Source organism: Carcharhinus amblyrhynchos, chromosome 12, assembly GCF_965287045.1.
Source record: "Carcharhinus amblyrhynchos chromosome 12, sCarAmb.v2.hapA, whole genome shotgun sequence".
Lineage (NCBI taxonomy): Eukaryota > Metazoa > Chordata > Chondrichthyes > Carcharhiniformes > Carcharhinidae > Carcharhinus > Carcharhinus amblyrhynchos.
In genome coordinates, this window is record NC_137335.1 from 63820413 (window position 1) to 63842482 (window position 22070).

General features: G+C 43.5%; 1 long non-coding RNA gene across 1 annotated transcript in view; it reads left to right on the forward strand.

Moving 5' to 3' along the window:
* LOC145350618 (uncharacterized) overlaps positions 1 to 21744 on the forward strand; it is a 90300-nt gene extending 68556 nt beyond the window's left edge. Inside the window, exon 3 of the long non-coding RNA XR_013888237.1 lies at positions 21634 to 21744. This is a non-coding gene — a long non-coding RNA (uncharacterized LOC145350618). The remainder of the gene's footprint in view (positions 1 to 21633) is intronic.
* Positions 21745 to 22070: the final 326 nt, after the last annotated feature.

Genomic DNA, 22070 nt, shown 5'->3' on the forward strand with positions numbered 1-22070 from the left:
TGACAGACTTAATTAATTACCTCAGAATAAAGGCACCCCAAGGTAACAGCGACCATAACCTGTAATTGAATTTTACATCAATTTGATGGGGAGAAGAATGGGTCCAAGACTAATGTTTAAACTTAAATGAGTCATGAAAGCTCAGCTAGCTGAAGTGAAATAGTATACTAGACTTGAGAATAGATCAATAGAGAAGCAGAGGCAAACATTTAAAGGGATATTTCTATATACTCAGAATAAGTATATTCCTACTATAAAGAAATATTCTCAGGGAAGGATCCTCCATCTGTGGTTAACTAAAGACAGATGAGACTCACCTGATGAAGGAGTGATGCTCTAAAAGCTTGTGCTACCAAATAAATCTGTTGGGTTTTAACCTGGTGTCGTGTGACTACTTATTGTGCCTACCCCAGTCCAATGCCGGCAACTCCATACCATGGCTAACTAAATAAGTTAAGAAAAGCATCAAACTTAAGGAAAAAGCATATAATTGCACAAAGGTGAGTGCCAGGTTGGAGGATTGGTCAGAATATAAAGATTGCAGAGAATGACTTAAAAGTAAATCGGGAGAAAATAATTAGAGCATGAGGAAAAGTGAGCTAAAAATGTAAAAAGAGACAGCAAGAAATTCTACAGTTGTTTAAAACAGCAAAGAGTAAGTAGGGTAAGTATGGTCCTATGGAGATTGAGAATAGGATTTAAAAATAGATAATAAGGAGAGAGGATCTTTGCGAAATTATAATCACTGTGGAAGTGATACTGAGCAAAATGATGGAGCAACGAGTTAGGTATTTGGATCCTAATGGATTTCATCCTCAGGTCTTTATTCTAGATTGGCAAATGAAGCAGTTGATACTCTGCTGTTCATTTGAAAAAGTTGACCATCTGAGAGTTGGGAAAACAGGACCTGGCAGAAGAGATCGTTTTCAGCCATGCAGATGGTGTCCAGTCTATTGAAGTTAATTTTTACAAGTTTTTGTCTAAATGCTTGTGGAGCTGACTTCAAGAAGTCCACAAGAAGTTTCATGTGCCACTAATATACAAACCAGGTCTCACTGCAGCACAGGAGTGCAGTGATGACAACTGCTCTGTACACCAGGACTTCCATTGACTTGCAGAGGTCTTTTCAATTCTGCATACAAGAAACTCAACCTGTCCTTGAATGTTACCAAAATATCAACTGATACCTGATCAGCCAATATTCCACCTCCTTTGCATGCTCAGAGAGGGACTCTGGAATATGTTCACTATTTTCCATACCTAGCAGCCACCCCTCTCATAAGATGACCATTGATGAGGAGATCCAAGACTGGATTAGCTTCTCCAGCTCAGCCTTCTACCATAGAGTCATAGAGTCATACAGTGCAGAAAAGACCATTCAGCCCATCAAATCTGCACCAACAATAACTACCATTAAAGTAACTACCAACATCACATGATAGCTCAGAGCATTGCTAACCAGCAAGATATGTCATCATGCATGGTTTGGAGCACCTTCTTGCTGAATTGACCATAAGGGCACAGGCTCAATAGTTAACGAAATGTAGTTAACACTTATAACTAGACCAGTTGGTTGATTCATAAATGTAAATACATTCTCCTTAAATTAGGTCCACTTAACATAGTTATTTTACAATCTCAAGCAACATGACAAAAATACATGCTAAGTTTTGTAAAGGCAGTTCTTAATTGTTTTTCAGTTACTGGGAGAATAATTTTTAAGTAACATCATTTACACATTTAAACCTAATTAGTATAATTAATTATTACCTTGTCACTAATAGCATAATTGTCATTCATTGCTAATTTAATTAGGACAGGGCTTATGTTCTTTATTTTAGAAAAAAAAGCTTATTTTCTGATCTGCATAATTTGCATATCTAAATTAAGTGTTATTTGTTTAATTTATTAATGTGTTAGCCCTCACAGTATGTTAATTATAGCCATCAAAGTTTCCCAAAAATGGGACCTAAAATATTCAACGTACAGTAAGGCATCTGTTTGCTAACATACCCAATTTGTAGTGATGCTTCAGGTTAAACAGCTTAATCTGCGAACATGTTGAGGGTCTGATACCTTTTGCAACATAATAATGTTAGCAAGCTACTTACTCACGCTAACATCAAACTCCATCATCACCCAACCTCCAGGGCAGCACACTTCCAACAGGAGTCACTGGTGGGATCCCCAAACTGTTTTCTTATGCATGGATCCAAAGAAGCGTTGTTGTACCCCTAATGTCAGGCGAGCTATGGTCAGCTAATTGAGCATGGGGGCAAATCAAAGCCAAGATTTGGGTGGGTACGGTGGCACAATGGTCACATTGCTGCCTCACAGCACCAAGGACCCAGGTTCGATTCTAGCCTTGGTCACTGTCTTTGTAGAGTTTGCACATACTCCCTGTGTCTGCGTGAGTTTCCTCCAGGTGCTCTGGTTTCCTCCCACAGTCCAAAGATGTGTGGGTTAGGTTGATTGATTATGCTAAATTGACCCTAGTGTAAGGGGGGATTGGTAGGGTAAATGTGTGGGTCTACGGGAATAGGGTCTAGGTAGGATTATAGTTAGTACAGACTCAATGGGCCAAATGGCCCCCTTCTGTAGTGTAGGAATTCTATGATTTTCCTGAAATAAATCTTTTTTTTCGAAAATAAATCATCCTCCACTGACAACATCATGGTTGCAGTAAATAGCTGCAATTCGACAACTCAACAAGGGTTTTTTGACAGCATCACACAAACAGCGACCTTGGAAGGGAAAGGTATATAGGTAAAAGTATATAAGATATATATAAACACTTCCACCATGTTTCCCTTCATGTTACGCACTATTATAACATCTTTCCTTCATCAATACTGGGTCAAATCCTGGAATTTCTTCCTTAACATCACTTTTATCAAACAGGCTGTGTGGCACGACCAATTAGAGATGGGTGATTAAATACTAGATCATATGACCAGATAGAATAAAATATGCCCCACTCCAGCAAGATCCAGCCCAATGTATTTAGTCGATGACCTCTCACCAGAATGGAAAAGAAAAGCAGAAAATGCTCTAAACATTTATTGGGCCAGCCAGCACTTTATAGAATCATTGAATCCCTACAATGCAGAAAGAGGCCATTCAGCCCATTGAATCTGCACCAACCACAATCCCACATATTTACCCTGCTAATCCCCTGACACTAGGGGTTAGGTTAGCATGGTCAATCAACCTAACCTGCATGTCTTTTGGACTGTGGGAGGAAATTGGGGCACTTGAAGGAAATCCACGCAAACATGGGGAGAATTTGCAAACTCTACACAGACAATGACCCAAGGCTGGAATTGAACCAGGGCCGCTGGCACTGTGAGGCAGCAGTGCTAACCACTGTGCCACCGCACCACCCACTTGTGGATAGAGATAACGAGCTGAGTTTTTCGGTACAGTCTGCAGAACTAGAAGCAGGCAGCACTGATGTTTGTGCAGGGGGAATGGCTGAGGAATGTGATGAAGTGGTGATAGGCCAAATATCTGATGACAGGCTGAGGCAGCATCCACTAAGCAGTGTGAGGACATACTGTTGGGACCACATTCGCCATCTTGAAAGGGCTGCCAGGGCTCTTTTAAATTGTGGCAGTTGGAAACAAACCTGAGGGGAATAGCAGCAGCCAGGTGGCTGGTGCTAGACCCTAGATAACCACACAGCACATTCTCCCCAGGTTCCAGCCCCCAGTGCTGTCTCTCCCATTCACTGTCTGTGCTTCACCACCCCCCTCTTAGGTGCCATCTCCCTGGTCTGTCCCCAGTGCAGTCTCCTCCTCCACCCTCTGGTGCCATTCCCCCTGTATCCCCCTCCTGTACCTTCTCCCTTTCTCCTGTTGCTGCAGCTCTCTCTCTCTCTCTCCCCCTCTGCTACTCCTCCTCACTGGACGAACTGAAAACTGAGCAAACGAGGGCCGTGATCTTTGACTCACTCAATATCCAGGGCCTCTCTGTACCCCTTCTTGCCACTGGAGCTTTGGCATCTTTTCTCCTTCACCCTACCATCTGTGCCACTGTTCACACTTTGCCACGCTCTGTGGCATGACCCTGCAGTGCTCATGATGGCTCCCATTTGCAGTCAGGACTGAACTTCAACTTCCTCACTGCCTCCTCAGAGCAAGCAAGGTCCTGAAACCCCGTGGTTAACTGCAGGCTGGAAAGATCATAAACCCCTATAAAATCAAAGTGAATTGGCTTTTCAAGTTTAATTTCCTGCCCACCTCGTGGAGAAGTGACATCTTCCTGTCATGCCAGCTGCCTTTCACAATATCTGCATCTAGCATGAAGTCATCAAGCTTTCATCTCAACATTTCCCTGATCTATCTCCTGGCTCGACCTGCCTCCCTGCCCACCTCCACTGGACCTGGAAAATTCAGCCCAATAAAACAGACCAATATCCCTTCATTAAAACAGCACAGTGGCACAGTAGTTAGCACCATTGCCTCAGAGCACCTGGAACCAAGGTTCGATTCCAGCCTCGGACAACTGTCTGTGTGGTGTTTACACGTTCTCCCCGCATCTGCATGGGTTCGCTCTGGGTGCTCCGGTTTCCTCCCACACTGTGGGTTAGGTGGATTGTCCCTGTTAAGTTGACCCTTATGTCCCAATATGTGCAGGATTGGGGGATTAGCCAGGGTTATAGGGATAGTGCGGAGGGGAGAGGGATTTTCTTTCAGATAGTTGATGCAGACCCAATGGGCCGAATGGCCTCCTTCTGGACTGTAGAGATGCTATGGTTCATAAACTGCAAAGTGTTGCCAAGATATCAGATTTTAAGCAAGTGCAGAGGCTGGGAAATGGGATGTATGAATAAAAGGGAAGGTCTGTGTGGTAAGGGTGAACACAGTAAGAAGTCTCACTACACCAGGTTAAAGTCCAACAGGTTTATCTGATAGTAAATGCCACAAGCTTGTGGGTTTACTACCAAATAAACCTGTTGGACTTTAACCTGGTGTTGTGAGACTTCTTACTGTGCTTACCTTAGTCCAACGCTGGCATCTCCACATCATGGTAAGGATGAAGTCAGAGGAGTATAACTGACCAATGTGATAATGGTGCAAGGCAAAGGGGGTGATAATGGAACAAATAATGAAAGGAAAGTTCCAGAAAAGCTGTTAATGAGCAGAATCATTACCAACACCTGCTTTCCGAAAAAATGGTCTGAAATGTTTGAACTCGCTGCTGATTCCAGAAAGTTGTGAAGTGTTTAATCAAACCATGAGTGCCATCCCATAAGACTCCATCGATCTTCATTAGAACCATGTGGGAGGCGAAGGACATAAGAGACAGATTGGGGCAGAGTATTGAAATGGCAGAAGTTCAGGGTCATATTTATAGACTGAGCAGACATGTTCAGTGAGGTGATCACTCAGTCTCCATTTGGACTGTCCGGTGTTGAGGAGATCACATCATGAACAGCAAATATAGCATATTAGATGGAAACAAGCGCAAGTAAATTGCTGTTTCACCTTAAAGGGGAGCTTGCGGTCCTCGGTGTTGGAAAGAGAGGAGGTAAAAAGGTAGGAGTTTCATCTCCTGAAACCAAAACAGGAATTCAACAGGTCCAACAACACCTGTGGAGAGAGAATAGAGCCAAGGTTTTGAGTCTGGATGACCCTTTGCCAGTCTGACGAAGAGTCATCCAGACTTGAAACGTTGACTCTATTCTCTCTCCCCAGATGCTGTTGGACCTGCTGAGTTTCTCCAGCATTTTCTGTTTTTGTTTCTGATTCCAGCTTCCGCCGTATTTTGCCCTTATCTTAGTTCTTCATCTCCTGCGCTGGCTTGGAAAAATGTCACGCAAAAAGAGAACTGGTCTTGGAAGTGATGGAAGAGTGAATCAGGAGGAGGCGATAATCCCCGTAAAGTAAAAAGAGAAAATGCTGGAAAAACTCAGCAGGTCTGGCAGCATCTGCACAGTGAGAAAGAAAGTTAACGTTTTGAGTCCAACATGACTCTACTTCGAGGCTGAAGAAAGATGGAAATGTAATGGGTTTTATCCTCTTGAGAAAGAGGGGGGTCGCAGGTGAAGCAAAAGAGGAGGTCAGGGATAGGTTAAAGGGCAGGGGAGAGTAAATAACAAAAATGTCATGAAAATCAGGCAAAGGGAATGATAATACTTGCAATAAAGAGACAAAGCATTGGTGCAGAGTAGGTGTCAATAGCAGAATAAAGGTCAACACTGTCTGAAACCAAAACATGAGAACAAGATGCAGATTGGCACTAGGAGGAAAAATATATAAAATGGAGGACAGAGATTATGGCCTGAAATTGTTAAATTCAATGGGAAGTCTAGAAGGCTGTAAGTGCCAATTCTGAAGATGTAATGATGTTCGACAAGCTGGCACTGGGCTTCGCTGGAATATTGCAGCAGACTGAGGATAGAAAAATGAGTATGAATGCAAGATTGTGAATCAAAATAGTTCCTGACAGGAAGGCTGGGGCCCTACTTGTGGACTGAACAGAGGTGTTCTGAAGAATGGTCTCCCAGTCTGTGTTTGGTCTCCCCAGTGTAGAGGAAACCACATTGTGAGCATGCTTTACAGTAAATGCGATATAGTGAATTGAAAAAAATAGGTACAAATGCAGAATTTTCTGTTTTTATTTTGAATTTTGCTTTTATATACGTGTAAATTACTGCTTCACCTAGAAGGAGTTTTTGGGGCATTGAGCAGTGAGGAGAGAGGAGGTGAAAGGAGTAGGTGTTACACCTCCTGCAACTGCGTGGAAAGGTGCTGTGGGAAGGATTTGTGGTGTTTGGGGTGACAGAGGAGTGGGCCAGGATGCAGTGGAGAGAACTGTCCCTTCAGACTGTATGTTGGGGAAGGCAGCGTGAAGACAAGAAGTGCTTGGTGGGAATGTCATCCTGGAATTGACAGAACTGACAGGGGCCGGTGGGGTGGGCAGTGAGGACAAGAAGAAGTCTATCCTGGTTCTGGGAGGGAGGGGATAGAGTGACAGCAGATGTCCTGGAAATGGGTCAGACATGGTTGAAGGCCCTGTCAAACATAGCGGTTGAGGGGAATCCTTTGGTTAAGGGAAAAGGAAGACATGGTGGAAGCACCATTGTAGAAGGTAATATCTTCAGATCAGGTGCAACAGATATGGAGAAACTGGGTGAATGGAATGGAATCCTTACAGGAAGCGTGGTGTGAGGAGATGGAGTCAAGGTAGCTGTGGCAGCTGATGTTCTTGTCATGAATATCAGTTGACGGTCTATCCCCAGAATGTGAGACAGAGACAAGTCAAGAAAGAGATGGGAAATGTCAGAGTTGGACTATGTGAAGGTGAGAGAGGGGTAGAAATTGGAAGCAGTTCTAGATGAGAGCAGAAAGCAGCACAAAAACAGTCATCAATGGATCAGAAAGAGAGTTGTGCGAGGAGGCCTGAGTGGGGCCGCAACAGGAAATATTCCACATACCCCACAAAAAACAGCATAGCTCGGATCCGTGCAGGTACACTAGGCAATACCTTTTATTTGGAGGAGGTGAAACAAGTTAAAGGAAAAAATATTCAATGTGAAAACAAGTTTAGTCAGGAAGAGGAGAGTGGTGGATGGTATGGATTGGTTGGGCCTCTGTTCAAGGAAGAAGCGAAAGTACCTGGGACCCTCCTGGTGGGAGATAAAGAGATTGGATATCTATAATGATGATGAGGCAGTTAGGGCAAGGAAACTGGAAATATTGAAATGATGTAAGAAGAATCACAAATGTAGGTGGGAAGAGGCAGGACAAGGGGAAAGAGACAATGGAATCAAGATAGAAAGAAATGCATTCCATGGGATAGGAACAGGCTGAAATGATGGGTCTACTAGGACAGTCTTATTTGTGGGTTTTGGGCTATGTGGGTTTGAGAGACTGTGGGGTTGGAGGTTGTGGAGGGAAGCTCTCCAGAGGAAATGAGGTCAGTGACAGTCCTGGAAAAAGTGGCTTGATGTTTAGTGGTGGAGTCGTGGTTCAGGGGGAGATAGGAGAGTTGGTGCTCAGTCTCTGCAAGGTAGAGGTCAGTACACCAGACAACAACAGCATCACTCTGGTCAACAGATTTGATGACAATGTCAGACTTCAACCTGAGGGGACAAAGTCAGCAGGTTCAGAGGGAGACAGGATAGAGTGAGTGAGGGAAGCAGATAAATTGAGATGGTCAATGTCTTTGAAGTATATGGGAAGGGCAGATGTGTTTGGTGGTGGCATTGTGCTGGAAGTGACAGAAATGGTGGAGAATGATCCATTGAATATGACAGCTAGCGAGGTGGAACAGGAAGACAATGGAAACCCCATTGTGATCAGATTTCCCTGATCTGTGCGGTCAGGCTCCGTGCTGGACAAGTTCACGGAATTGTTAGAGGGCACTTCCCTGAATACCACTTTTTAAGGCCAGATTCTGAAACACGCATGCCAGGGTCCTCCGGGATAACTTTTTGAAGACCTGACTCCTTGCCATCTCTTCTGCTCTGACAAAGGGTCACCCAGACTCAAAATGTTGGGCGGGATTTTACGACCTCACTTGGGTGAGGCACGTAAAATCCCGCCTGCGGCCAAAGGAGAATTCCGTTCTGCAAGCCTCGTCCACCCTCATTCCAGCGGGGCGGGAAAATTCTGGCTGTTGGCTCTACTCTCTGCTGAGATTTTCCAGCATTTTGTGTTTTTGTTTCTGATTGCACATCCGCAGTGTTTTGCTTTAGACTATTTGAATGGTCAGTTCGGAATTTATGCAGGGCGTGCAGAATTTTTAAAACACAAGCTATTCCTGCTAATCGCTGTCTTAAAATGTACAGTGGAGACACCAGATCGTAAGGTTTTCACTGAATTCTCATTGTCAGTAAAGCAAATTACGATCCCGCCCTGTCCTGCCCTGTCCTTATCCTGCCTGCTTTTCAACTTGATTAAAGATGGCAACTGTTTATTTGAGTTATTAATTAAGACATGACACAGGCTTGTTCCAGCACAGCTCTCCTTGTCCTGCGACTTACACAAAGTGCCAGGAAATGAGAGCACTGCATTCTCCCACGAACATGGGTGTTACTAAGTCGTACTGAGTTACACAAACAAAAGAATTTCAAATACTCGGGTGTCTGTGTCTTGATCACACTATAATTACAGCCAAGGAAAGTTAAAGTTAAGTAAATTTTTCTGTATTATATGATGTCAGGTTACATGTCAAGTTCTGTCATTACTCACTGCCTGTGATGAAAGGGTGAGAACTATTTAAATGAGTGTAGCAGAAATGGTTATGTTTGTTACCACGGATGAATCAGACCAAAGAGAACAAAGCCTATTGGTTACCTATTATATTTTCTTCCAATGGCTTTTTAAATTGTTATGATTGAGTTGGAGTATCAGACAAGGGGGTGCTGTTGCACCAGGCACCAACGATAATTGCAGCATCGGGGAAATAGTTTCTTTCCTGTTAATTTTCGCATCATCACCCACAACTGAAAACTGCTAAACACGCTGTTGATGGGGTCTAATCTGAAAAGTGGACTTCTGTTCAGAAGGTTTGTTTTCCTTAGCTCCTGTGTGTAACCCTAAGCCTTGCCCTGGATAGGCAGCTGAGATCATCAGGAAATGAAACAGTACAATTTTAGACTTTGCATTAGCGCTGAGTTATTTCTCAGATAAGCTTAGGTCCATTCTTGCATGGATTTACAGTAACAGGCCATTCGGCCCAATCTCTCTACACCAATGCTTGCCCTTCACACAAAGTTCTTTCTACCCTACTTCATTTAACCATTTCAGCTCTTCCTTCACCTGTATTTATCTTTAAATGCAACTCTGCTATTTGCCTCAACTTCTCCATATATGTAACAAATTCCACATTCTAACTATTCACTGGATAGAGAAGTTTCTCCTAAATTCCTTATTAGGGTTATTAGTGACTATTTCATATCTGTGTTTAATAGAGATTAATAGATTTTGCCACAGGGTTATGAATATGGAGGGGATCTTGCGACTTGGCGGGTCGTGTCCCTGTGCTTCAGGTTCGTGTCCTACCCTGAAACTTGATGGCCAAGGAAGGTGTGTTCATAATGGTAGCACAGTGGTTAGCACTGCTGCCTCACAGCGCCAGGGACCCGGGTTCAGTTCCAGCCTCAGGTCACAGTCTCTGTTGAGTTTGCGCATTCTCCCCGTGTCTGCGTGGTTTCTTTCAGGTGCTCTGGTTTCCTCCCACTTTCCAAAGATGTGCAGGTTAGGTTGATTGGCCATGCTAAATTGACGCTCATGTCAGGGGGGTTAACAAGATAAATATGTGGGGCTGCGGGAATGGGGCCTGGGTGTGATTGTGGTCGTTGCAGGTTCAATAGACCAAATGGCCTCTATCTGCACTTAGGGATTCTATAATTCCATGATTCTATGATACAGTTGAGTGTCAATGGCTGGCAGTAAGAGCAGGATTGATGTCAGATTGATGTGGAGTGACACCCCTTATGTTATAAGCCTCTGGTGGCAGACTAATGACCTGTTCCAGGAACTACCAGCTACGGAAACAAATGAAAAACTGCCCACATGTGAGAAGCAAATTGGAATTATGAAGATGCAATTAAGCTCCATTAAGGAAGCAATTGCAAATTCCTAAGCAATGCGTGGATGATCAATTTGTTCTCACACCTCATATTTGGCATATTCCAAGTCAATGACTGAATAATTATAAGATCAAATGCCACTAATGCCAGCCAAGTGCATTTTTAAACCAGGTTTGTTGGTTCTGGTTTTTATTCAATCGCAGTAACACTCAGGCGTGCGCTGTCAAACCAAAAACAAAATGAAACAAGAAATAACAAAACTCTGAAGAAGCAGCCGAGGAGCTCACTCTTCATCTTGTGTCAGTCATCCAGACCCTTACTACTCAATCCTTTGAGATTGCAGCATGTTGGCTGCAAAGGTTTAAAGACTACTCTTTGTACACATGACTGGAGGGGCCTCTCTGCAACTGCAACATGGCCGAACAGTTCAGGTACAATCTTGGTCATGGGAACGCCATGAATATATCACTAAGTACATTTCTGGGCAAAGGTTCAAGTGCTGAATAGGTCTGGGCAATTCACAGAGCCTTAGAGGAGGCAGGGCAACAAAAGAGTCACCATCTAATTAGGAAGAATTGGACGAAGGGGCAAGAGAAGTCGAAGAAGTGGGGTGTCAGGGATCAGCTGATTGAACAACACTTTTTGGGTAGTGTTCATTCCTCTCCCCTGAAAAATGGAACAAAGTTCCCTACTTCAACAGCTCTCGTTACACCTTCACCAATCCCTGAAAGATATATTAAAGAACAATGAAGCGATTCAAACAACTTCAATATGAATGGCATGCTGACAGTGCACATCCAGAAACTGCTGTCAAAAGACACTGTGAACCAAAGCAACAAATTTGATTCATTTCATGCCAAATATAATGGCCCAAAAGTTGCTATGTGAGGTCAATGGATGGTGCCCACTATTAGACTTGCCCATCACCATTTATCATACTTTGCCTTACAAGGGTGCTAAAAGTGCAAGGTAGAAATGTTGTACAGCACCCTGTACGGGCATCTGGGATCCAAGTGAACAGGTTAGGCAACTGTGGGCCTCCATAGCCAATCAGATTGAAGGATTGTGATACGAACAACACAATTCTGGACAAGGAAGTGTAAGTTGTTCAACTCACTGCTAAATCCGGCACAGGAGGATTAATAAAGAGAGAGAAAGAAAAATTAGATTAAAGCTTTAGTAGCCCAGAAGGAAAAAAGACAGTTCAAACCAGTATTCTTATTTCCCCACTTGAACGTTTCTTCCTCCTGGGAAATGACTGATTCCTTGAAAGCCTTTACTTACTTCATTTAACAGTCTTCCCAAGGTAACTAGACTTCTCTTGTAAGAGTCTGGTTGCAGCCTTGCTAGACTGGGCCATATTCTCTAAGGTAGATTGCAGAGTAATGATGTTTTGCAAGATTACACCATGCAAGCCACTGGGAGTGGTGATGACTGCCAGGACAACAGGTAGACTCACTAATCCAAGCGCTGGCGCCTGAGGATGGAAATAAATGCAGGGTCTCATCTAGGAGGGGAAGGAAGATCTGGGAAATGAGTGAAGGGAGGACAAGAGGAGAGATTGAGAGAGAGCGGGGGTAGAGGACAGGAGGTCAGAGGGGGAAATAGGGGTGTGGATGCAGGAGGAAGGCAGAGGGGTTTGGGAGAATGAGCAGAATGGGGTGGGAGGGGAAATGAATGTGGGTGGTCAAAGGAGGGGTGGGGAGAGGGTTGGTGGGAGGGTGAGGACTCATGGGAGAGATAGGGTAGAGGGAGAAGATGTTGGGGAGCCATGCTTTGAAGGGTAAGTGGGAAGGGAATACCTGCAAGGACAGACCTTTCGGGCGGAGTAGGGGGGTGGGGGTAGTCAGGCATCCAATTGCTAAACAGGACCAGGACTGGAGGCAACCCATCCCCTTCTGCCAAGGCCTGAGCAGGTTAACATGCCAGGCTTCCTTGGGAATAGAATAGGAATAGAGCGATATGGTCCCAGGAAGGGTAGGGGGTTTTTAGTTCAGTCGGACAGCATGGTCGGTGCAGGCTTGAAGGGCCGAAGGGCCCGTATCTGTGCAGTAATTTTCTTTGTTCTTAGTTCTTTGTTCCTCCTAGGCCTTGAAGCCATTCCCTCAGACTCAAAATTGTTGGCTCAGGAGATGGCCTTAAATACCCATTCTTTTGGACAATCAAGGACCTTAATTAGAATGAGGTCAGATGCACCACCTTCATTGGTTTCACGTAAAAGTGCAGACAGGGGCAGGTGGACAAACCGAAAAGGCCCTCTGGGAATGTTACAGGCCTCAACCCATCAGCAGGGGTCTGTAAAATTCTGCCCTGCATTTAAATTTAATCTGGGTATCTCACAACAGAAAAGTTTTATTTACCTGATCGCAGTTTGTGTAGTAGTTAGGATGCTTAGTCTATTCTAGTCCTCCTGAATTAAATAAAAGAAATCATCTCACTTACAATCATTCCCTCGTCAACCCTGCTAAAAATCTGCTGACCTTGGACAGTATTTAAACCAGGTGACAGGGTTCTCACTGCAGCTGGAGAACGGGCAAGCTCCTTGTATCATCCCCTTTGGGGAAGGCTCACCGCATTAAGCGCCAGTCAGGCACTTAAATGGCCACTGGCAGGCGTTCCCTAGCGATAAGGACCCAGGGGCAAAAATTCCAGCATTTGAGAGTTGCCAGTCAATCAGAGATGGACAGCTGTCCATTGGAGATGGCAGCAATGGCAGCAATGACAACTGCCGACAGTGCGCTCTCCACAGGCCAAGTGTTATCAAAGGACCTGGGCTACAGGTGAGTGATGGCAGATGGTATTGCGGGATGGGAGTCATGAGAGAGGTGGAGAGGAGTCAGCAGCAAGACAGGGAGTTGGCATTTTCTGGGCTCCCCCTTCCTACAGCTGTGTCCCTCAATCAGGCACTGAATGTCTTTAAATAGAGACACACAAGCAAAGCCAACAAGGTTTTTCAATTGGTGGATTGGGGTGGGAAGGCCATTAGTGACCCTTACTGCCATGGACTTAATCGGAGCAGAAGCAAGAAGGGGCTGGTATTCCTACTGCCACTCTTTCATCTAGTTAAATGCCCAACTCCCTTCATCCTCCCAGAAAACAAATTTGTCATGGGACAAGGCATTAAATTCTTGTTATTAAGTTCGATAGAAAAGAGAATTGAGAAGGAGCAGGTCAGAGTTAACAACAAAGAATTCCCAGATGTAGGCTTGAGTCTGCAGATAAGTGACAAGTGAAGCTAAGCATCCAATTTCTTTGGTGGTTATTGAAGTCCAGGTTGTGCAGATTGAAGTACCTATATGAAAGGCTGTCCACTGTGCTCCTCCACAGCACCAACACAATGGTGTGGAGTTGCTGACATTGGGAATGGGGTGGGCACAGTAAGAAGTCTCACAAAACAGATTAAAGTCCAACAGGTTTATTTGGTAGCACAAGCTTTTGGAGTGCTGAGTCATCACTTTAACATGGTGTTGTGAGACTTCTTACTGTGCCAACACAATGGGACAGAGCACCGATAGGACAGCCTGACCTGATTGGTATTTTTCTGCAGCACCAAACACATCGGTCCATGGATACATGATGGCATCTCTGCCTTAATAGGGATGCTGGAGTAAGAAAAAAAGAATAATACTTGGCGCAATCACTCATGAAGACCCAAGCACCAGCCCAGAAATCAACTGAAAGATCAAATTTGCTGACTTTTAAAATATGTGGGCTTAACAAATACCTTTCCACCTCCAGATACAGCCAAATTCCTGCTGCCTCGGAAAAGCAGCCTGCATAATCACGGACCCCATGTACCCTAGACATTCTCTCTTCCACCTTCTTCCATCTGGAAAAAGATACAAAGTCTGAGCTCACACACCAACCAATTCAAAAATAGCTGCTTCCCTGCTGCCATCAGATTTCTGAATGGACCTATCTTTTGTTAAGCTGATCTTTCTCTACACGCTAGCTGTGTCTGTAATACTATATTCTGCACCCTCTACTTTCCTTCTGCCCTATGTACTCTATGAAAGGTATGCTTTGTCTGTATAGTCTGTAAGAAACAATACTTTTCACTGTATCCCACGATATTTAACAATAATAAGTCAAATCAAAATGTCAATGGAGAGTAACAATGGGCAGGGTATGAAACCAGGAATCCACCTGATCAACTAAGTTTCCCAACTTGAAGATTAGGATAAAATTGTTCCATTGTTTCATTGGGGTGGCATAGTAGCACAGTGGCTAGTGCTGCTGCTTCACAATGCTGGGGACCTATGTTCAATTCCTGCTTGGGTTACTGTCTATGTGGAATTTGCATATTCTCCCCATGTCTGTGTGGGTTTCCTCCCACAATCTGAAAAACATGCTGGTTAGATGCATTGACCCAAACAGGGGCCAGACTGTGGTGCCCAGGGGAATTTCACAGTAACTTCATTGCAGTGTTAATGTAAGCTTTACTTGTGACTAATAAATACTTCTTTTTCCATTGGGCTTAAGTTAAGGATAAACCATGTTGGAAAATGCTGGCTTGAATGCTGCTTCACCAAGCTAATAAATAAATCATTCTCCAAAATAAATTGTGACTGGTAACTGATTAATGGACAATGAACTTTGGGAAAGTCACTGTTCATAGTCGCGCTACCAAGGAATCTTCAGATGCCTTTGACTTACTAGCAGATTTTGAAATAGATCACACTAGAACTGTGCACTGCGGATTGATAGCTATTCCACAACGAAACTCCCATAACACATCCTTGCATATTGACAATGAAAGGGTCAGTTCACCATACTAACATTCTGCAAAAGTAAAATACCAGCTATCATGCCGGCATTCTTTGAAAAGGCTTGAAATATGTAACTTTTCATTTCACTTTTCTTTTCCTTCCCTGCCAAACCACTGTGAAGTGTCGACGTTGTAATAAGTGAACGGCATGTTCACAAACTCAGAAACCACGTTGCTGAGCAGAATAGCTATCACTTGACAGTATATAAACCATGTCATATCACTGTTGTGTAATATATTGTAAAAAAATTTGAACAAACAAAAAGCTAACAACAGCAAAAACCAAAAAGACGAATATAATGAACAGAATGTCAAGTGGCTGGCACAGTCAGCAAATGACATTAACTGCCTCTCTGAACCCAGAACTAAATGAACTAATGGGCCACATTAGCACAAAAATAATGATGATAGCAGCCCATTAGAATGCAACAAGAACATGTGAAAAGAACAAGGCGATGGGTATGTGGAAGTGAACTGGCAATTACAGGTGCAACTTATAAAAATTAATCATCCATCCATAGATTTATCGTAACCTGTCTTTTTCTACACAAAGAATCATAAACAAAACTATAACATTAATGTAAAGTAGTTGCACTCTCTCTAATCCCTGCTGATGTACTTTATAGTAAATATTGGGTGAAGTTTTCCCAAATTGTAAGGACACTGTTAACCTCAGGTGAGAATTTCATGTCTTGAAGCAGGCAGGACCAGAGAATCCTACCCTTACTATCTCAGCCACGTTCTCTGTTTTCACCAATGAATCATCATTCTACTTCTTATTCAACCACACTGCCCTTCTGACAACCCTTTTTACTGTAAGTGAAATCTTACCTCCACTGTTGGAAAAACATATAACTGCAGTCAGGGCACTGAAGTTCTTTTTATTATTAATTAGTTCATGTGATGTGGGTGTCACTGGTTGGGCCAGCATTTATTGCCTATCGCTGAGGCCATTGCTGTGGGTCTGGAGTCACATCTGGGCCAGACCAGGTGAGGATGACAGATTTCTTTCCCGAAAGAACATTAGTGAATCAGATAGATTTTTACCACAATCAGCAATGCTTTCATGGTCATCATTCGACTTTTAATTCCAGATGTTAGTACTCATGCGCCTTGGGTGAATGCATGGAGTTTGCACGTTCTCCCCATATCTGTGTGGATGTTCCGATTTCCTCCCATAATCCAAAGGTGTGCAGGTTAGTTTGACTGACCATGTTAAATTGCCCCTTAATGTCAGGCAGACCCACAGGGTAAATATGTGGTGTTACGGGGATAGAGTGTGGATGAGATTGTTGTTGGTGCAGGCTTGATGGGCTGAATGGCCTCCTTCTGCACTGTAGGGATTCTGTGATTTTCAAGAGAGACATTTCAGATAGGATTATTTCTGCCTTAAACAACTTTCTCTTTCAGACACTTTATCATATGTCTCTATTTTGAAAATCTGGGGGTGGTCGTTACTTTTATTCCAACAATAATAACATACTTCTTTTAGATTTTCAGTGTTCATCCACTGAGAAATGTTACACTTCGAGATAATTTCGGAAACATGATCCTTCTCTAAGCTCAGCAACTTTCATCTAGGCTATGAAAAGCCAAAAAAGTTAGTTTGGACGATTGTATGTTTTATCAGCCGTTAGTGAAGTTATATGCATTAAGACTTAAAGTAAACTGATTTCCTGTTATTTAGTTTTCAAAAAGAATTTGTTTAATTTTCTTTGTCAGTTTCAAATTTCTTACATTTAAATTTCAATTTAGCATGCTGATGTTGAAAGAATAAGAAGGATTATTTGAATTAATTTGCAAATGAGTTCCTGCAAACACCACAATGAATCAGGAAGATTTCCTTAATTAGTTTACCCTTTAGCACAAAGTTCAATGCGTTCTAATTAATTTCTTCAAAGTCTTTGCTTAAATTCTGTAGCTTCATAAAACATACTTACCAACATTTCTGTAGAAGTTCTGTAATTTCAGCAACGCACCATAAAGAGGCTACAGCTCTCAGCTACACGCTGTTCAATTTTCTAATTCTCAGTTTCATAAAGGAGTTCCCGACTCCTTCTCCGGCCAACAACTGTGGCCTCAGAACAATGAAAGATGAACATAACTGTGGCTACAACCTTTTTCCGCCTGTCTCCTTAGCTTAGGCAAACAGCAATTGCAACATCTTGCAGTTTTAGATTAATTGTTTCATAAGGGGGTTCCCTGAGGTTTTGTACTCCAAAAGAACTGATCACAGGAGAGGCACGGTGGCATAGTGGTTAGCACTGTCCCCTCACAACATCAGGGACCCGGGTTCAATTCCAGCCTTGGGTGACTGTCTGTTTGGAGTTTGTACGTTCTTCCTGTGTCTGTCTGGATTTCCTCCGGGTGCTCTGGTTACCACCCCATGCTAAATTGCCCCTTAGTGTCCAACGATGTGTAGTTTAGGGTGATTAGCGGGATAGATGTGTGGTAGGATGCTCTGACAGAGAGTTGGTATCGGTTTGATGGGCTGAATGGCCTCCTTCTGCACTTTTCAAACCATGGGCAAGATTCTCTGGAGTCCCAGCTGTGTTCTTCCTGCCAGCAGGAGGTGGTGCCTTGTTCGCTAATGGCAGAGCTCTAGTTCCGCTGTTGTCAGTGAGAATTTCCATTGATGTCACCCCACACCATTGGGAAACCCAAGAGCTGGGGTGCCGTGCCTGCGGGGAGCTGCATGAACAGCCAGAGAATTCCGGCCCATGTTATGATTTCATACAGATGCCAACTAAGCTCCTTTGTGCATTCTCTTATCGTCTGGTTCCGCTGGTTTCTGTAGTCCCCGATGTAGTTTGAGGCCAGGGGCTTTACTATGGCTGGTGAAAGGCTGTTAACTTTCAGCCAAGGAGACTCTACTCCAAACGGCCTTGGCAGAACAACCTTGAGCAGCTCTGACCCTGGAAGACCTGGTTCCAGACTGTATCACCTTGCCATGGGCAGCAGCAGTCTAGACTGGCTAGCTGACAGGCGACAGTAAAAGCACTGCTGGAGTGGCAGTGCTGATAGGATGAATGTTGTCACCCTGAGACAGCACAGCAGCTTCATGTTCCCTGTTGCCATTGCCACCGCACCGGTGCACCTGTCAACAATTGTAGTAATCTGTTCAAGGATAGATTGCTGGACTCCGGTGACACTTTGCAAATTCCTTTGAACATTGTTAACCACAACTATGGCGGCAGCATTCTGAGCCTGTGTAAATGTGACATCAGACTGAGCTTCCACTGCAGCACTCAGACATTAGCTGGACTCTGCTGGTGCTGCAATGGAAATGGAGAGAACGGCTATCAGTCACCACAATTGGATCTGCGTGTGTTCTCACACATTTGGCAAGCACTTTCAAGCTGGAAAGGATGGGCTCCAAGCTCTGCACCAAACTCTATGCCAAGTCCTGTGCCAAGTTGGTGTTGGACTCTCCTATGCTCCCTTGACAACGACAAGCAGACTGACTGGCAGGCCTGCCAATGAGCCAATCATTTCATTGTGCATACCCATCAGCCCTGTTCTCTCGGCCATCCCACAGAAGAGTTTAAGCTGAGACCCATGCAGTGGAATGTGTGCAACCTCATGCTCTGTCAAACTGCACCTGTGACACCCTTGACCCCTGCCCTGGTTGCAGGCTATTCATGCCCGATGTCTTACCAGGTACAGATCCCACTTCCAGGCTACCCTTGAATGCCATTCAGTGGCATTCAGTAAATAATTCATAAGGGCCAATTGGGGCACTGGAAAGCTTTAATCAAGTCACAATAATTTTTGCAATATTTTCAGGTTCATTGTGATTCGTTTCTTCAAAAAACAAGCCTGGTATGTAAAACACAAAAAAAATTTATAAAAGATAAATACATTTGTAACTGTACACACTATGCCAAGGGTGCAACAAGTATTTAACATTTTACTATCTCTGAACAATTTTTTAAACTTTTTCTACTTATCATTTACCCTCCTTCTCAATGCATTCCTTTCCAATCCACTCACTTGCCAACTCTCCTACTCATGATCTTCCTGCCCACGCACCCTCCCTCTTGCTTGCTGCTTCTGTAGCTTGAACCCTCACTGTGAGCGAGGGTTCAGGAGAGGGGAACCACGAGGAAGGAAGCAAGTGAAGGGAGCAAGAAGGTCAGTGAACAGGAGAACCGCTGAGCAGAAGAGAAGCAGCAAGCGAAAGATGCAGTGAGAGAAATGGTGAGCAGGAGAGTCAGCAAGTGGAAGAGAGGCGGTGAGTAAGTAAGTCAGCAACTGGGAAAGATGGTGAGAGGAAGAGTCAGCTGGAGGGAGAGAGGTAGAAAGGGGGAAGAGGTCAGCGAGCAAGAGAGAGGTGGAGAAGGGGACTGCTGGTATGCAGTCTGCAGGAAAGATGAGTGTGGGTTAAAATATGTGCAGTGCCAGTATCTGAGTTGGTAATTGTGAGTGTGAGGGTATTACTGTCTTCCTTGCCTTTCGACATTGCCTGAGCAAGTTACAATTGGGTAAGGTATTTGAAAGGGAGAAAGGAACAATGTTTTCCTTTTACATTCATTCACAGGATGTGGGCACTGCTGGCAAGGCTAGTGTACTTTTGCCAATCCCTAATTTCCCCTCACTGAATCACCTGCTGAGCCAATTCAGTGGGCAATTAAGAATCAACCATATTGCTGTGGGCCTGGAGTTACATATAGGTCAGACTGAGTAAGGACATCAGATTTACTTCCCTGAAGGAGATTGGTGAGTCAGGTGGCCTTTTTAACCACAATCCAGCAGTTAGATGGTCACCACTACTGAAACTAGCTTTTCCTTTAAGATTTATGTATTTACTGAATGTTAAGTTCCTCAGCTGCTGTGGTGGGATTAGGACGTGTAGTTTAAATTGCATAGTTCCTGAAGTTAATTTTAGTGAGATTAACAGAGGAAGTAGATTGGACCTAAACTCCAGCCGTTTCACTCTCATCCTTCCTGCTCTCCCGACAAGAAAATCTGAACAAGTACTGATTGTTAAAATACCATTTAAGATATTTGTTACGGCATATAAAGTGTTGGAGTAACTCATATCTTAAAGCTGCATTTGGAAGTATAAAATTCAACACCATTCCTTGATTTAAATGAAGTGGGATTTGATGAGAGGCTGAGACAGAATTAAAAAGAAATAAAATTGTGTAACTTGGCAGCTTTGGAATCTTTCATCCCTGTTGCTCTAAACATAGGTTGCCACCACTTCCAGAAACATTATCTAATTAATCATTAGTACACTGAATTTCTTTTTTGTAGTAAGGTGTGTATCAGTGTAGCATAAACAGCTCTATCTGACAATAATCAAGTTTAACAACTTTCTTGTATACTGTCTCCAGCTACTGATTGCTTATTCATGTGGAAGAGTATACACCCAGTCTCTTTTCTCAGATTTCCTTCTCTTTGTCGGTTATTGGAGCTATTATGGCAGCTGCAAATGGCTTCGCAAATGACATTTGCTGACATTCAGGGAACTACATTTATCAGCAATGGATGCACCAAGCTGAGCTCACCTCCATGAATGAAATTCATTTTTATTTTTTTCCTTCTTCTGAACAGCCGCCCTTCACTAAATTGATGCCTTACAAATGGTAAATGGCAAGGTGATGCACATTGCTGCAGCTGCATTGAAATGTCACTCTGCAACTCTTTAATGGGCTAAGTGTAGCCTTTCGGGTTGCAACTTGTCAGGATATGAGAGATTCAGAAGCTCCTCTATCTGTCTCCTCCATTCCACACTAACGTGTAACCCCAGGCTGTGACTTAGCTTTAAAACAACCCATCATCCATATATTAACAAACCAGTTTCTTCTATCACTGAATTTATTGTGGCTTCTATCAAATGAAATGAATCGATAACTTTGCAAGCATTCAGGAAGGCAGAATCCAGTTTAAAACAAATACAGATGGATACATGTATAGATCTAGATACAGATACATGGGTCTTTAGTTTTGTCTGCAGTCAGACTAAGGACACTGTCAGTAGATGATGTACTGACTTATGATAGTTGATCCTTTCTGATATATTTTTATTTCGTGCCTTTCACTTCCCATCTGGTGTAGAACTGTCAAATGAATAATGGGTTGAAAAGTGGAGTGTGAATACTGATTGACACAGTAAGACAAAAGAACAAAACAAGTGTGCCTCCTGTAAGAAAGCGAAGACAACTTTCAGACTGGCTGGAGAAGCTTCTAGAAAGAAACATGCCCCATTTTCTTCAGTTGCTCCAGCTCCAGAGTCATACAGACTCAAAACGTTAACTTTTCCACTGATGCTGCCTGACCTCCTGAGTGTTTTCTGCAGTTTCCATTTCTATTTCAGATGCCCAGCCTCCGCAGTTTCTTGCTTTGATCTTATCCTTTGGCACCTCCGACCACATTACAACAAAAGAAAGACAGCACCTGAACAAGGAAGAATCTGAAAAGTTCCACATTGGCATATAGGTTTGTGGGTTTTCATCAAATTCTTTGAGACAAAAGTTACATGCGCAGTCACGGATTGTGGAGTGTAATTGAGTTGGCACTTGATTGAATTAGTTCACAAATTCACAAGCTAGAAGGGCAGGAATGACAAGTATAATCTGGAACAGGAATAACAATTTACTCTGAGGCAGGAATAACATGTATACTCTGGGACTATCAAGGTTATGATGGACTCAGTTTGCTTTGGTCCCCTTGAGGAGGGATGTAGTTGCATTGGAGGCAGTTCAGAAGTAGTTCATCTGATTGATTCCAGAGTTAAGGGGCTTGTCTTACAAA